The sequence below is a fragment of the Barbus barbus genome (assembly GCF_936440315.1).
Source record: "Barbus barbus genome assembly, chromosome: 32".
NCBI classification, from domain to species: Eukaryota; Metazoa; Chordata; class Actinopteri; order Cypriniformes; family Cyprinidae; genus Barbus; species Barbus barbus.
In genome coordinates this window covers 2,192,951-2,209,853 of record NC_136760.1, presented here as the reverse complement: position 1 = coordinate 2,209,853, position 16,903 = coordinate 2,192,951, and positions in this window count along the sequence as shown.

Genomic DNA, 16,903 nt, shown 5'->3' with positions numbered 1-16,903 from the left:
TGACTATTACAAACAAGCAACACATTATAGCTGCCAATGATCAGAAAGAAGGGAAGTTTGGCGGTCCGACTCAATGTTTATTAGTGACTGAAGTAACTTGATGCCTCCTAAAGCACTCAAAACAGCTTCATTTCCAGCTTTTTATTCTCATGTGAATCTAAACACACTGCAGGTGTAATGAGGAGGTCGAGCTGGATTCACTGACAGATGACAGAAGAGAGAGGAGGGAGAAGAACAAATGCTTTCGACGCTCTACTTTTTGCACAATACAAAGATTATTGTTACTTTAATAGAAATACTAACTGAAATAAAAAAAATAAAGCTTATTTTATTTCAGCTACAGCTGTGAAACTGTGAAGTGTGTTTATTTAGTTTAACTTGTACTAAAACTCAAATAAAAAAATATTAACACTACATATATATATTAAAGAAGGTCAACAACGACTAAACCTTTAACTATAATGAAAATGGAAACTATAAAAGCAAAAGCTATAATATTATCATGTAATGTTTTTAAAAGTGTGACATCAAAGAAATACAATCATTTGAAACCTTTATTTTACATTTAGTCATTTAGCAGACGCTTTGATCCAGCTTTATACGGCATGATGGGAAAACAAGGGAATAACATTAATCCATTTTCTTTATTCTTTTTTTTTTTATTTCATTTTTGTATGATTTAGGGGAAAAAAACATGCTCAAACTTCAACCCTGTTACTATTAGAAAGAAATTAACATATTAATATTTTTAAATGATGGGAAATGCTAATTCATCATTAGCCGAATGTCAAAATTTGTATCTGTTTCCATATCTTACGCTGCATTTTCAAAAGTATTTTTGTCTTGTTTTTCCTTCAAATCTAAAACTACAAATTCTGACAAATGTATCAAAATTAAGTGACTTTTTCCATAAAACAAGAACAAATATCTGCCAGTGAGGTAGGCAGAAAAATAAAGTACTTGATCTTCTGATCCACTTCTGCTTCATCATCTCTCATGAGTCCAGCACAGCGTTTCCTCCATCCCAGTACAGTCAGTAGTTATGATAATATAATAATGTGTTTTGTTGTTGACACATAGGTTATATATCTGGATGGTAATGCGGTCAGTGTGGTCTGACCGGCCGGTCGCTCCTGTCTCTCAGGGCGAGTCCACATGAGCTCATATCATGTCCGGCCAACAGTTTAGTTAGTGATAAGAGCCTAACGTCCTGCAGAAGAATGACCCCGTTTATCTAACAAACACCAAGCAGAGCCTTAACAAGAACCTCCAGGATGGAGTGAAGCCTTCTCTGGATGTTGAGATGTGGTGGAGTCCTCAGATCTGGATCCTCCCAAAACCAACAACATTGTTCTGAAAAGTAAAGCATTCAGAAGGAGTTTCACAGAACAAGGTAAAGTTTTAGTGATGCCATAAGAGAAGCATTTTAAGGTCTGTGCAAAAAAATCACTTCAAAATTGCTAGAATATTTCACTAATAATACAAGGAAACAACAGGTACATGGCAAAAATGATTTTTCAAGGTTGTAAATAAAGCAAAGGTTGTTGGAGTACAAGAAAATATTATTTCAGCTTCAAAATTTCACATTTGATTCATTCTTCAGTGTAACAGTGACATTTTGAAGCAGAAAGAAATAGTATTTTCTTGTCAAATCTTTACCTACACTGTTATAAATAAATAAATATAGTAATAAAATTGAAGTAAGGTTATTATAATTCATCAAAACAAACTAAAACCATGAAAGATTAGTGCTGTCAAACGATTAACCGCATCCAAAATTAAAGTTTTTGTTTACATAATATATGTATGTGTACTGTGTATATTTATTATGTATATATAAATACACACACATCCAGAATATATTTTGTACATGTATATACATTTATAGTTAATATTATATACAAATATATTTAATATCCAATTATATTATCAGCATAAGAATTGAGTGAAAAGTTAGATGGATAAATTCTCATGTATTTAGTTTGACCTCCACAGGTTTGTGTAAATCCTGATGATCATGTTCTCCATGATTTGAGATCCAAAGAACATATGGAGCTTCAGTGGAAGAAAAACACCGGACTGTCTACTAGTTTTAAATGAAAACAAACATTTTCAGAATGTGTCTTTTATTTGTTTATTAATACTAAAGATTTCTATTTATTTCCAGGTTTGATTTTAGTCCCACATTTTGGTCTTTTTGGTTTTTTTTTAGATCAAACTGATTCATGTCAGCAGATGAAAACTAAAACCAACATGCTTTAAAATCTCAAACGAACCAAATCCTCATGAATCTGTATATTTTGTGAGTTTTGCTCCTCGGGAACATCAGCTCCATTAGTGTCTGTGACTCTCTGATGGCTGTTTCTTTCTTCTTCTGGTTTTAAGCGTGCTGATTATGTGTGCTTGCACTCGAGATCACAGCCTCTTCACTGAGGAAAATGTCAGTGAGATTTATCAAATGTAAAAGCTGTTTCAGGAGCACATCATCTTGCCCTTTTTGTTTTTGTCCTCAAATTCAATTATACTGAAGCGGTCTAGATCAGAAACCGCTACATTGACCTTCTAGTCTTTTTCTCCTTCAGTTGTCATTCTAAAGCTCAACAATTACATTTTACACTCAATCTTGGGTAAACATCTTTTTAAATCTAATGCTGGATACACACCACAATATATTCTTTGAATAATTTAATAATTTTGATTTATTATTATTTTTTTTATTACTGTTTTTTTTTTTTATTACTGTATTTGATGTCATTTAAATGTTATTGTCCTTGTATGTTCTTTGTTCTAAAATTGCAATTAAAAAAAAAAAATGTTTATTCTCAAGTCTCCAGAGATTTTGCGATATTTCCCGTGTTCACAGTCGGGACTCTGGTGGTGTGCGGTGTGCTGTCTTTATCACCACACCACACATACAGGAGCAAAACAGTTCAGTCTAGGATTTTTTAGTCCTCATGTTTGTGGTCTTTCACATTTTGAAGATCTTATAAGATTTTTTAAATTTTTTTAGTGTGTACCCAGCATTAGATTCAGGTTTAACCCTTGGTGGATAACACCTAAACTCTAAGAAAAGTCCATAAAAATAGGGTCCAATGTACTACAAAGGAATTTTCCATATAGTTTTTTTTTTTAACAGTTGTTTGACTTGTATATTGCTAGTGATTTAAGGTTTGAAATATGTCTAAATTTAAAATAAAATGTACTTGTAATTTTCTGCCAGGACATTATCCGTTTAGTTTAGCCTGGTGTAAAATAGCTAGCGGTCTCCTCCCCCTTAGCGGGGGTGTCATATTCAAAATGCATTACGGTCTTTTAGAATCAAAGCTTTTTAGAATCTTGACAAAATACATATCGTTGGAAAGGTCTGAGGCAAGATTCCATATTTTGTGTTTATTTTGTTATAGATGTAATATTGAGAGAGAAATTGATAGATTTGTGACAGAAATGCATCAACAATAAATTCAATGGAGTTTGAATGGTACCCGGTGGCTGTTTTTGGTATAACGCCTAAATAAAATTGCATATGAACCTCAATTTGTTTTTAATATCAACTTCAAATTTGGAACACAACTTATGTACACATATGGCTTTAATTTTATAGCAATTTTAGATTTTTAACTATTTTTTTAAATATGTATTTTATATAAAATAAAATTAAAATAGTATAATAAATGTTTTTACAGTAAATTTAAACTTCTATAACTTTTTAATACTTTAATTTTATTAAATAATTGTCTTCTTTAAAAAGAGACCAACCGTAGGTCTGTATTCAAAAGCGTTCATGAATTATAATAATTTAAGTTTGCATAGTGCACTTTTTCGTGAATTTTCAAAAATGGGGATGACAGTTAAGGGGTTAAGTACTAAAAACACTTTTGTCACTTGCAGCATGATTTTTTTTCCCCCAATTCAATTAAAGTCCAGTGTTGTTTTGGGCCTCACTGACTCTGAGGACAAAACAGTTTTCAAAGTATCTTTCAAAATATCTTCCAGGTTTGGAATGGCATGATATGATCACAGAATGATAATTTTTGGGTGAACTGTCCCTTTCAATGATACTAAAATGAGTCAAAGGCTCCACACTGGGGCTTCAGATACATGCATGTTGAATGTAGGCCCTCACAATGAAATCATAAGCACATCTCTGAAATCTGATCTGAAGAGGCTGTTGTCTGTAGAGATGAGCTAAGCTCAGAATGTCGCGCGGCTGCGCTAACTGCTTCAGAGCCGGTGTGAAAAGCCATTCATCACCCAATCCACAGATTGAAGGAATCACTAAAGCCTTTCCTTCTCCTCAGACGCTGGGTTCTTCATGGGAAGCCAGTGTTTAGGTTTAGCCCAAAGTAAACAGGGCCTGTGCACACATATAGACTGACTTCTCTTCTTCTCATCGCTGTATATTCTTCAGGCATCCGAAGAGGTTGGCGACGCGTGTCCAAAAAAGACGTTGTTTCGACGCTAAAAATAGGAGTATTTAGCAGAAACTCTATGTGAAACGGAGAAAGCGAGAGTGTTGCCAGCGTTTCAGAGAAACACATGTCAGTTGACTATATAAGCCCATCTGTTTGAAAACAGCTCTTATGTCGAGCAGCGAACGCGAGAATATGAATATTTAATCTCTCCTGAAAGAAGAGCAAAACAAACAATGGGACGATGTCTGACCACGTCTCTGGCCAGATTCACAAAACCCGTCTGCATGCTTTTCATGTACATGAAAGAATTCTCCATTATCTGAGTGTATTAAATGATTAAATATACAGTAAGAGGCCTGTTAAAGCTGTCACACACAATCAACTACATGCCTTCTGTCTCTGATTGATAGTTTATTTATTTTTTTATCAAGTCAAAGGTCTTTTAGTGTAAACGTCCAGCTTCAGCTGGTGCTTCATGTGCCTTTTCTATGTCAAATCTTTACTGTTTTTTATTAAGTAAACGTAACTTAAATCATATTTCCAGATGAGCACTTACTGGACTGAAGCACCTCGGTTTACTTGATTCTCCATCAATCGTTTTTTTAGAAAAATCAGTGCGTCTCATATCTGATCATCAGGATCTTTTGAGGAGCGTTTGTTTCAAGAAGCTTTACATTCACTGTTCCTCAGCGGAGGAGCGTTCTTGCATCTTGCATCTTCTGAGGAGCGTTTAGTTGTTCATCTCTCAATCGTCATTGGATGGCATTTCATTATATGTTTGGATCATTTCAATCTCATCTTACTATTGGAGATATAGGGTGACGAATGATATTTAAATCGTTTCATGCAAGTATCTACTGTACTGTTATAAAGATCTCATTGATTTACATTACAAGCATCAGAATTTCATCACATAAATATCAGCATCTGCACTGAATGGCATATTTTTGTCAGGCTTTATAGGGTTCAAATCAGTTGCAGCAGTGTTGGATAGTTTGTTAGATTTTCTTTTATTTATGGCAAAGTGATATGAATTGCTTAAAACAATGTACATTAATCGAGGGGGAAAGCCAAAATATGAATGATAAATGACAAATTAAAATTCTGCTATATTCTACAATAATCATCTCTAAAGCTCAGAAACCGAAAGCAAGGGTCAAATAAAGCATGCATGAGTAATTCCCTATTCAAAAGTAATAACATTCTCAAATGTCCTTCATCCTCCAGACACTGACATGCTGTGCTTGGCAAATGATTTGAGCGCTTTTGGTAGCTGTTTATAGCCATATGCAAATAACAATGATTCATCAAGTGTTTTAGACTGGGGTTTTCAAAAGTTTGATGCCACGAACCCCCAAATATGATGATGCCCTTGCATGGGACCGCTCACTAAAACTCAAAGGCAGTTATACATTTTCATGTATAACCATTTATACTAAGAAAAATTATCTGATAGATAGATAGATAGATAGATAGATAGATAGATAGATAGATAGATAGATAGATAGATAGATAGATAGATAGATAGATAGATAGATAGATAGATAGATAGATAGATAGATAGATAGATAGATAGATAGATAGATAGATAGATGGACCCCAGCGTGAAGCCCCTCTACTTTAGGTGAACCAGTGTGAGAGAAACTCATATATATGTGTCTGTGTGAGCACAGCAAGCTTTTCAGCTCACATATAACTTGATTGATCATTTTATTTGTGCTGGTCGCTGCACACACAGAGTCACGATTTCCCAGACAAACAGTCCAAAAACAGCCGACGTAGCAGTATTTGCATTGTGCGTGCGCATTTTTCCCTTCGGGACGTTTCCAATCTCTCTTTTAGCTTCGCCCTAGTTCAGAGTCCGCTAATTAATCATGCATTATTGAGAGCCGCTGCTGGATGAGGTTCTAGTACAAACACACGCATGCAGCTCCACTGTAAGGACATCCGGGGTCAGGTACGCTCGTGCAACGAAACGTTTACAAATCTCATCGTGCTCTTTTAAATGAGATGCTATCTGCAATCTGGCCACGGGCGTCCTGTTATGATGCAAATGACCTCGGTCTGAGTGCAGACACAACATTACAGCGGGTATTATCTTGTAGAAATGTGCTCAGAGCGAACGCGCTGTTTGTTGTGCAGCGTTGGTGCGGATCCAGGGCCAATCCTGCTCTCCGCAGGCACAGATGACCGTTCCGGGGGAGGAAAAGCAAAGCCCCCGCTCAGAGCAGCTTGGCATCGCTGCGGGTCACCTGCGCTTCCTCCGCGGACACCGGCTCTCCGCGAACTCACCGTCTGCTGCTGCGCTGTTCACAGACGCGGAATAACAGCGCTTCATGCCACTGCCTTACTGGACAGAAACATGACAGTGTTCTTACTTAATGTCACGCATGTTTACAGGCAGCATTCTAAATGAAACAGACCCTTACAGAAAAAACACATGAAAAAATAACATGTTAAAATCACGTTAACACATTTACACCATGAAAATGTTCCAAAACCACGTTTCATGTGGTTTTTCTGTAATGGGAACCTCATAAGGCCTATATATTTTAAAATAAAGTCTCTTCTGCTCTCCAAGGCGGCGTTTACGGTATTTGGCAGAAAATATTGTAAGAAAAATATTATTACTACATTTAAAAATATATGTTTTCTATGCGAGTATAATGTCAAATGTAATTTATTGCTGTGATCAAAGCTGTATTTTCAGCATCATGACTCCAGTCTCTAATATGCTGATTTGCTGCTCAGGAAACATTTCTGATTATTATAATGTGTTGAAAACAGTTGTGCTGCCCAGTACTTTTGTGAAAACCTTGATACATTTTATTTTTCAGGATTCACAGATCAATAGAAAGTTCAAAAGAACAGCATTAGTTTGACATAGAAATTATAAATGTCTCTATTGTAACTTTTGATCAATTTAATGCATCCTTAATGAATAAAAGTCAAATCTTACTGATCCCAAACTTTCAAATGGCAGTATATCCCAATTTCCACAAAAATATGAAGCAGCACTTGTTTTTAACACTGATAATAAGAGTTGTAATTGTAATAATATTTCACAATATTACTGTTTTTACTGTATTTTTGATAAGCCTGTGAGCAGAAGAGATTGCATACACACACACACACACACATTTATCTAACCAATAACTTTATTTTTATGTAATAATTTTTAATAATTTAAAAAGTTATACACACACACACATTGATTACCTAATTTTCTATTTTGAGTTTATTTTCACTGAACACATCACAATGCATCCCAGGTTTGTTTTTTTCTTGACAGATACATTTAAAGCGTTCTTGGAATATGGCCAAAAAAGCTCTCTTAGAAGGCGGCATAATTAAGTTGACTACCTTTATGTTTGTTAGTGTGATTATAAGTCCATCATGCAGAAATGCTGAAGGTGTTTTGAATCTTTGTACCATCATTTGTTCTTTAGACAGCTGCTAAGATGCAAGAGGAACAAGATCTTGCTCCCTCCTTTCAATGCTCCCGAGGTTCACTTCTCAATATTTCATGCCGAGCAGGAGCTCTCGACGTTACCAGACATTCAGAGGACTCTTTGAAAGGTTGTTTTGTTTGCTGTGGAAATTTGGTGAGATGAGCCATACAAATTAACTCGATGAATATGGAAATAGCCTGAGAGAGTCGGTGATGACTAAGAACGAAGGTGAAAAGTTCACATCTGACAAGTCTTGCTCACAGTTGTTTTGTTTTTTTCTGGTGAGCTTGAATTGTATTTTTGGACACTTTGTGTCATCGGCAGATTTCTCAATATATGAAAATGAACGAGCAATCAGATACTGGCACAAATGATGATAGAATTAAAATTTTTAGGGTAAACTACCTTTACATTTTCATCGGTTTTTCATACATAGCAACTGTATTACTCAACAGTAAAACATGCCTCGATTTTTGCAAGACTCAGAAAACTTACCTTTTTTTCATCCAATTCACTGCAGTTTCCAGCTGAAGTGAACACCAGTGGTAGTAAAATACCAGCAACCTTATTTCTTTTCATACAGATTGTGATTACAGGGATTATTATTGATTATTTTCAGGTGGTTCCTTGTACAATATTATGTTATGATCTCAAAACTCTTTTATCATAGTGCATAATTTGTAAACTAAGACATTTTGATGTTTGCACCTCATAACCTGCTCCATATTTTGATCTTTTCTGACGTAGTAAACTTGCTCGTTAGCGCACCTGGTACAGCATTGCACTTGTGATGTGAAGCGCTCCTGTGAAACACGAGTCATGATGAAAGAGCTCAAAGACTAGAAGCAATATAAAATGACATGGTTGCTTCAGTAAATGTGTTTTTTTATCTCATGTTTGCTTTTGTTAACACTATCATTTACCTTTAGGGTCAGATTTAGTTATTATTTTTTAATGCGATACAGCATTAACCTTTTAGCCTAACCTTTTAACCTAATTCTGTATGTTGTCTGAGCGTTGGCATCCTCTGAGGGGTTGGCATTATCTTTCCTCAGGTGTTAGGTCATCTCAGATCATTTAAGGGTTGGATCTGGACTGAAGCTTCTGTCATTCCTAGTTACCACGGGATGTGGCACGGGACCCGCTGCATTTTGGACTATCTGTAGCTTGTTTATTGAAGATGCAGGACAACCAGCTAGCAGTGCATTACAATAGTCTAGAGGTCATGAATGCATGAACTAGCTTTTCTGCATCAGAAACAGGTAGCATGTTTCAAAGCTTGGCAATGTTTCTAAGATGGAAGAATGCTGTTTTTGTAACATGGGAAATATGATTTTCAAAGGACAAGTTGCAGTCTAATATAACACCCAGATTTTTGACTTATAGAGGACGTGACAGTGCATCCGTCTAGTTGCAAATTGTAATCCAAGAGATTCTGTGTACTATTTTGTGGTCCAATAAGTAATATCTCTGTCTTATCTGAATTTAATAGGAGGAAATTATTGGTCATCCAATCTTTTAAATTTTTTACACAATCTATTAGCTTAGATAGTCAAGAAGTTTCATCTGGTCTTGTTGAGATATATAGTTGAGTATCATCAGCATAACAATGAAAACTAATCCCGTATTTTCTAATAATATTACCAAGAGGCAACATGTATATTGAAAATAGCAGAGGAGCTAGGACAGATCCTTGTGGTACTCCATACTTTACTGGTGATAATTGTGATGACTCTCCATTTAAATGAGCAAAGTGGTAGCGATCGGACAGGTAGGATCTAAACCATCTTAAAGCCTGCCCTTGAATACCAGTATAGTTTTGTAATCGATCTATGAGTATGTCATGGTCTATAGTGTCGAACGCAGCACTAAGATCAAGTAATACTAGCAATGAGATGCAGCCTTGGTCTGAAGCAAGAAGTAAGTCATTTGTCATTTTAACAAGTGCAGTTTCTGTGCTATGGTGAGGCCTGAAACCTGACTGAAATTCTTCATAGAGATAATTTTTTTGCAAGAAGGAGCACAATTGAGCAGACACAACTTTTTCTAAAATTTTAGACATAAACGGAAGATTTGAAATGGGTCTGTAATTTGCCAGTTCATTAGAATCTAGTTGTGGTTTCTTAATAAGAGGCTTAATAACCGCCAGCTTGAATGGTTTTGGGACGTGACCTAAAGATAACGATGAGTTAATAATATTGAGAAGCGGTTCTTCTGCTACAGGTAACAACTCTGAACATTGAGAAATGTTCTTGATAAACATTTAAAAAACTATTTTGTAACATTTAAATAACATTATATTTTCGACAGGAACATTTGAAGTAAAAATAAAGTTTAAGAATATTGTAAGAAATATTTTTTTACCCTTTAAAAAAATTCTAATCCCCACAAGAAAACTGAACATTTCAGCATTTTAGAAACATTTCAAAACAATGTTCCCACAAACTTTTTATAACCTAAATTTGTTACCTGGGTTAATGGTGTTTTTGCACGGTTGACAACTCCTATCCCCATTCACTTTCATTATATTCTCCTTTCTCCAGCGTTTAACTGAATAAAAGTGTCTGGAATGACACGAGGGTGCAAATGAAACAGATGTGTAAACGTTGACAGGATTTTAATTTTTGGCTGAACTGTTCCTTTAACAATCACAATTTCTTTTGCCATGATCTCAGCGGGTCAAGAGTCTCATTGGACTCGCAGTCATATGAGAACCGATGCTATTGCTGCTGCTCACCAAAACAGGAAACGGTTAAACTGGAGTGTGTCCATTAGGAGGAGTGTGTGTGTGTGGACAGACACGGGGAAAATAGCACCTCTCACATGACCGACCAACACGCAAGACCCAATAAACACTCTCAACACGACCTCAACATTTGATCCATTTCACGCGAGAGCCAAGGTTGTTTACTGCTTAATTCACGGCGCTGGGCTGGTGTTTGCACGGCCCGTGAGCTCAGAGCTGGGGAGGATAACAGATGAGGTGGCCCTGTGTGTTTGGGCGGTGGGGGTTGGTGCGTCTTACCCCAGGGTACAAACAAGCTCTTTTTATAGCCGAACAGCCAGCTGAAGATTTCAGGATCAGCAGAATGCAATTTAGAGCCGGCCATCTCTTAAGTTACATCACAAGACCTCCTGAGGATGTTACCAACAGCATATTGAATCACTAGCAGTCCTTTGTTGCTGAATAGGTTTGACCTGGAGTGGAATAAAATCACTCCAAATTATTTGAATTGCCTTGGTTTAAAAGATAAATATCTGAACATAGTTAAATTAAGACATAAGCAAACGGACTGTTTTCTGAAAAACAAAAGTTTCAAAATGAGGTGACTTTTAGCTTAAAATGAGCACAAATATCTGCCAATGGGTTCAGAAAAATCAACTGGGAAACGATTTTCCTGTCTATACTGGTGGGGTATCAAGGTACATTAACTTGAGAAGTTTCTTTATTTATATATATGTGTGTGTGTGTGTGTGTGTGTGTGTGTGTGTGTGTATATATATATACACACACACACACATATTAAGTGATTTTGCATCTCAAGTTAATGTATCTTAATTTAAGAGCAAAACAAAAACAAAAATCGAAAAACAAGACAAAAATACTAAATACACTGAAAAAAGGAGAAATATTTTAGTTGTTTTCCATAATAAATATCTAAACATTCATTATTCAGTATACAAGCAAAATGGCATTATATCAAATCTTGTTTTCTGAAAAATGCATACTTGATTTAAGAATGTTTAGATATGTTTTTACTGGAAAACAAGACACAAATACAGTTGAGCTCAGATTTTGATTTGCATAATAAACGGTGCATTTGCAAACAGACCTATTGTGATTTGCACAAGGCTTTTTCTGTCCATTTATGCTCTGATTCAGTTTGTTTCAGCGTGTTCAGTGTCAGCGTGTTTGAATTTCAAATTAGTGCACTGATGGAAAATATCCTCGGGCTAAATTGTTAAATATTTGAGCCTAACAATTACAGTGTTATTTATTGCATGCAAGATAATTGAAATTGATTCATCACACTGGTTCAAAACCTCGCCTGTCCGCTCGCAGGAATTATTGTTTTTGAAAGCAATATAATCTCCAAGAGAGTAACAATATGAGCAATATCAATGTGGCTCAGAGGAACAGCAACAAGGAAAAATCAATAGCGATGAGGTAATGCATGAATGCAGAGGTCTGACCCGGAGACCTTCATTTGCGCATGTGTCAGACCTTTGTGCTCTTCCTTTGAAAAAAGTGTTGTGATAGTGAGAATATTGAGATATATTTTAGGTTACAGTTCAGTCCCACAAATGAGGCTGAACAGAGAGCAGACACATCTCTCTGCTTCTGCACATCATTTTCTCAGCAAGGTCTCAAACTGTGCTCCGATTTGCCAAGATACCGAAGTCTGTGATCAAAAGCCAGAGATCTGTCATCAAAATTCCTCCAAGACCAATTCTGAGCTACAGCATCTATACTTTATAGTTCTGTACTCATGATTTGTCTTGTGTTTCTTTTCCTATTTTAGGAGAAACACCTGAGACTGAGAAAGTTGATATTTACATATAAAATAACTGAGAATGCCACGAATAAGCAAATGCTAAGCAATAAACGTCGTTCAACTTATTAAGGCCATGAAAAAATATACCATTTTCCATGCACTCCTGCTCAATTTAAATTTTTTTTGGAGCAATTATGTTCCACAAAAATACTGGACAGCACAACTGTATTCAACACTGATAATAATCAGAAATATTTCTTGAGCAGCAAATCAGCATATTAGAATGATTTCTGAAGGATCATGTGACACTGAAGAATGATGCTGAAAATGCAGCTTTGATCACAGGAATAAATTACATTTTACAATATATTTAAATAAAAACAGCTATTTTAAGTTGTAATAATTACTAACAACAAAATTACTAAAACTTTAACTAAAATTAAAATGTAAACAAAATATTTTAAAAAATATTAATATTAATAAAGAATTCATAAAATGTAATTCAAAATATTATTATAATATATATTAATTGCTTTTGTGGTTTGAAAGACACAAAAATGATACAAAAATGATATTATTATTCAGTATTTTTGTCTTGTTTTCCAGTACAAATATCTAAACATTCTTAAATCAAGATACATTTGTTTAAGAAACAAAATGACTTGTCTTGCTTTCTGGAAAATACATCAGAAGTTTAAAACAAGACAAAATATCTGACAATGGGGTCAGAAAAATCAACATAATTCATAGGAGAAACAAATGTATTTTTCTTAAACCACTGGCATATTTTTTAAATAACTCACTTCAATTTGCTACATTTTCCACAAAAAAAATAGCATTTTATTCTTAAGACATTTTTTCTAAAGCTAATCTTGATTTAAGAATGTTTAGATAGCCTACTGGATTTTTGATTTTTATTTATTTTTTGTGCAGAGAGTAGTGATGACAGAACATTAATAATTTTACCGTTAAAGCAGGTTATAATTACTGTTTGTTCTGCCATAATATGCATGTTGTTTCCTAACAAATGCATAAATAAATAATAAAAGGAGAGAAAGAAAAACTGAGGGAGAGAATGAAAAAAATCACAAAGCTTTAAAGCCTACTCTCCGTCTGTCACTGTTTTCATCATCTGTAATATTAGAGGAACCAAATGCTTTTAAAGTTAATGTCATCTGAATTTGGCTTTAACTTCTGCGGGAACGATCCTGTTTAAAAGGTGTGTGAACGTGTGTGGGAAAGAGCGAGAGCTTACGCAACCGGACCCGAGGGAAGAATTATGGGTTACGCTGCATTTACATAGAAGTGTTTGGATAGAAAGATAGATTTTACTGTCACGACACAGTGTGAAGCTGCAGGTAAAGGTGAGCGTTTCTGATGCATGACGGATAGAAGCGTGTTCTGAGTCACGAGAACATTCATTTGTCACAAAGCAGAAGCGTGTTTAACACGAGGCTTGTTCTCCCTAAAGTCCTGAGCTCAATCATTTCACAGACTGCCATTAATTCCTTCTTGGAGCCGAGACTGAATTCACAGACTGGATCTGTTTGATAGGAATTCATTAGAATTTGGAGCGCACTAAGATCTGATGCAAGTTACTGCAAGACGGAAGATGTGAGGAAAAATTAATGCATTCATTCTGGCCTGTCAGACTGCAGACGCTTACTATAATACATCCATTATTAATGCATTTAAATACTAATGAAAGCCTGTGTAAAATGTTCGTCTTAAGATGCATCGAAACTCAATTCCAGAAGTGGATTCTTCTCTGGTCTTGGTCTGAAATGATATTTCATGATAAAGCAATCACGTTCAGAGGAGGTGGATACATTCTCAACGTCCTTATATGCAAATGTAAAGCAGTCGAATGAGTCACTTTAGACAGCAGCCATGATGCACCTCACAACGTGCACCTCAAATAAATACAAATATGAGATGAATGAGACTGAAGTGTCCATTATGTGCCCCAATGGTTCAGGAAACACTGTAGGAGAAAGAGTTGTGTAAAAACAGAAAGTTAGTCTGGAAATATAGTAGGCTAGTATATGAAGGTTAGAAGGTATTAATGCATGTCTGAATCCAAACTTTTTGATGCCAAAGAAATATGATTATCCCCCTCAAGTTGTAACCTATATTTTTAAATTATATTTTATACATTATATCTGTATGACTTTCTTTCTTTCGTGGAATATAGATGAGTTATCAGCAATAATATCTCAAAATATGTTTCACAGAATAAAGAAAGTCAACTTTGAACAACATGAGGCTGATTAAATGATGACATAATAATTTTTAGTTGAACTAAACCTTTAAGGGTGATATTGTATAAAGGCAACATGTTTTTAAAATTAAATAGTTGTCATTTATATTTTTTTAGTTCTAAAGAAAAAGTTGAAAAACAGTCACTATCAAGTAAATGTTTTAAGTTTTAAAGCTGAAAATACTGCCGTACATTTTGTATTGCTAAAACATAGGATTTTAATATGATTTATTAATAATAATCAATTGTTCTGATTAATCTCAAGTCAAGTCACTATTATTTATATAGTACTGTTTACAATGCAGTTTGAATAAAAGCTGCTTTACAGTATTAATCAGAGAAATAGTGTGTCAAAATAGTGTGCAGTTCTCCTCTGGCCAGACAAAACCAGCAGTTTAATTCTAGGCTGCAACAAAGTCAGATTGTGCAGAGGACTCGTCTGGTTCCTGTGGTCTTGTCCCGATGGCCGTCTAGGTGACGAGGTCTTCGGAGGGGATCTGTCTCTGGGGCTCATCTACAGTAGTTGTCCTGATCTCTGCTGACGTTCAGGGCTGTAGAGGTCATCTCTAGGTGCTGGTGCAGATGGTGGATCTGGACTGGATTCGGGTGACTGCAGCGACCATCTGATCTGGACACAGACTGGATCTGGTGGCTACGGTGATCTCAGAATAAGAATAAAACAGACTAATATTAGTGTAGATGCCATTCTTCTAACGATGTAACAAGTACACCGGGTGTTATGGAAGTTCAGGTTGATCTAATTAATGCAGCCTAACAATCCTTTAACGGATTTGATAAATTATGTACGGTGCCCAGGTGGGCTGTATATAGTAGCCAGTACAAACATCACAAGGGATTTATCATTAACACATGTTTCTCTGGATAATGTTGTATGAAGCACCATTACTTTAAACAAATTATACTTGAAACCCAACCTCTGAGAAATACTGAAGATCTCAGGGCTTTTTCTTTTTTTTTTGGGGGGGGGGGGGGGGGGGGGGGGGCTTTAAAAGCATGAATGAAACCATAATATTACATTTGACACGTTAAAAATTATTTTGAAGTATGTAATTAATTATAAATAAGTTAAATATATTCATATTACAATATTCACACATTCAAATTATATATAAAAAATTATATATTTTTTTACATTATAAAATTATTTTTAGGGCTGCCAAGGTTAACAATTTATTATTTTCTTTTTTTATTTAAAAATGGTACATTTTATATTTTTCTCAGCATCTGGAAATGAACAAAATGTGCAGCTTATATCAGAAAGTTATGAATTATACATTCATAATATAAATATAAATTAAATAAATCAAATATTAATTTTTAGGTCTGCATTTTATTAACACTTTTTTTTCTTATTTAAAAAAATTACATTTTATTTTTTCTCAGTGGTTGGAAATGATTGTCCAATTTTCATGGGACCAAAATGTAAATGAATAAATTTATATTTAGATACATTTGCAAGTGTGGATAGCATGTGGGATTTTTTATTTTATTATTTAAAAAAATTACATTTCACTTTTTCTCATCGGTTGGATATGATTGTCCAATTTTCATCAGAAAGTTATGAAAGCTTAATTTCTCCCCCACTGGGGAAGAAATCCTGAGCTCTGAAAGTTATGTTTTCTAATGCATGAAGCTCTTTAATCTCATAAGATCAAGGAAATAAGAGTCCTCATGATATGGCCTCTTTAACAAGTTCAAAAAATTTGTTAGCACTTCTTATAAATTGATCAAAGCAGAACTTTGGGATGACGGCATGCTACAAATACGAGCAGCCAATGAACAGATGAAAGTGCATATGAGCAGGTGGCAAGATCAGTCCATCTGAATTCAGTCCATGATCACAGAAAAGCCTCTTCATCTCTCTCTTTTTCATTCTTCTCCCCATCTATGCTTTTGAACAGACGTCTGTTTGGTTAATTGCAAAGTCATCGCTCTGTATGTTGACGTGCATCATGTTTTTAGGAGCTCAGCTCCTCATCAGGTTATTTGTGGATGTGCTGCGTAAACCCTTGCACACTTGTAAGACAAAACACTGCTGAATTGATCAAAGGCAGGATTTGCACATCAATATACACAATACAGGATGAATTAATGGGCTGCGAGGCTTGTTCCTCTCTGCGTATCACACATAAAAAGCCGGGCTGGTGCTGCTATTCTTGTTGCATTAGTGAGCATGGAGATCTGACAAAGATATATGCGTCATTAGACGTGTGCGCTAGACTGCAAATAGCCATCGTGAAGAGGAAAACATGCCCTCTGTCC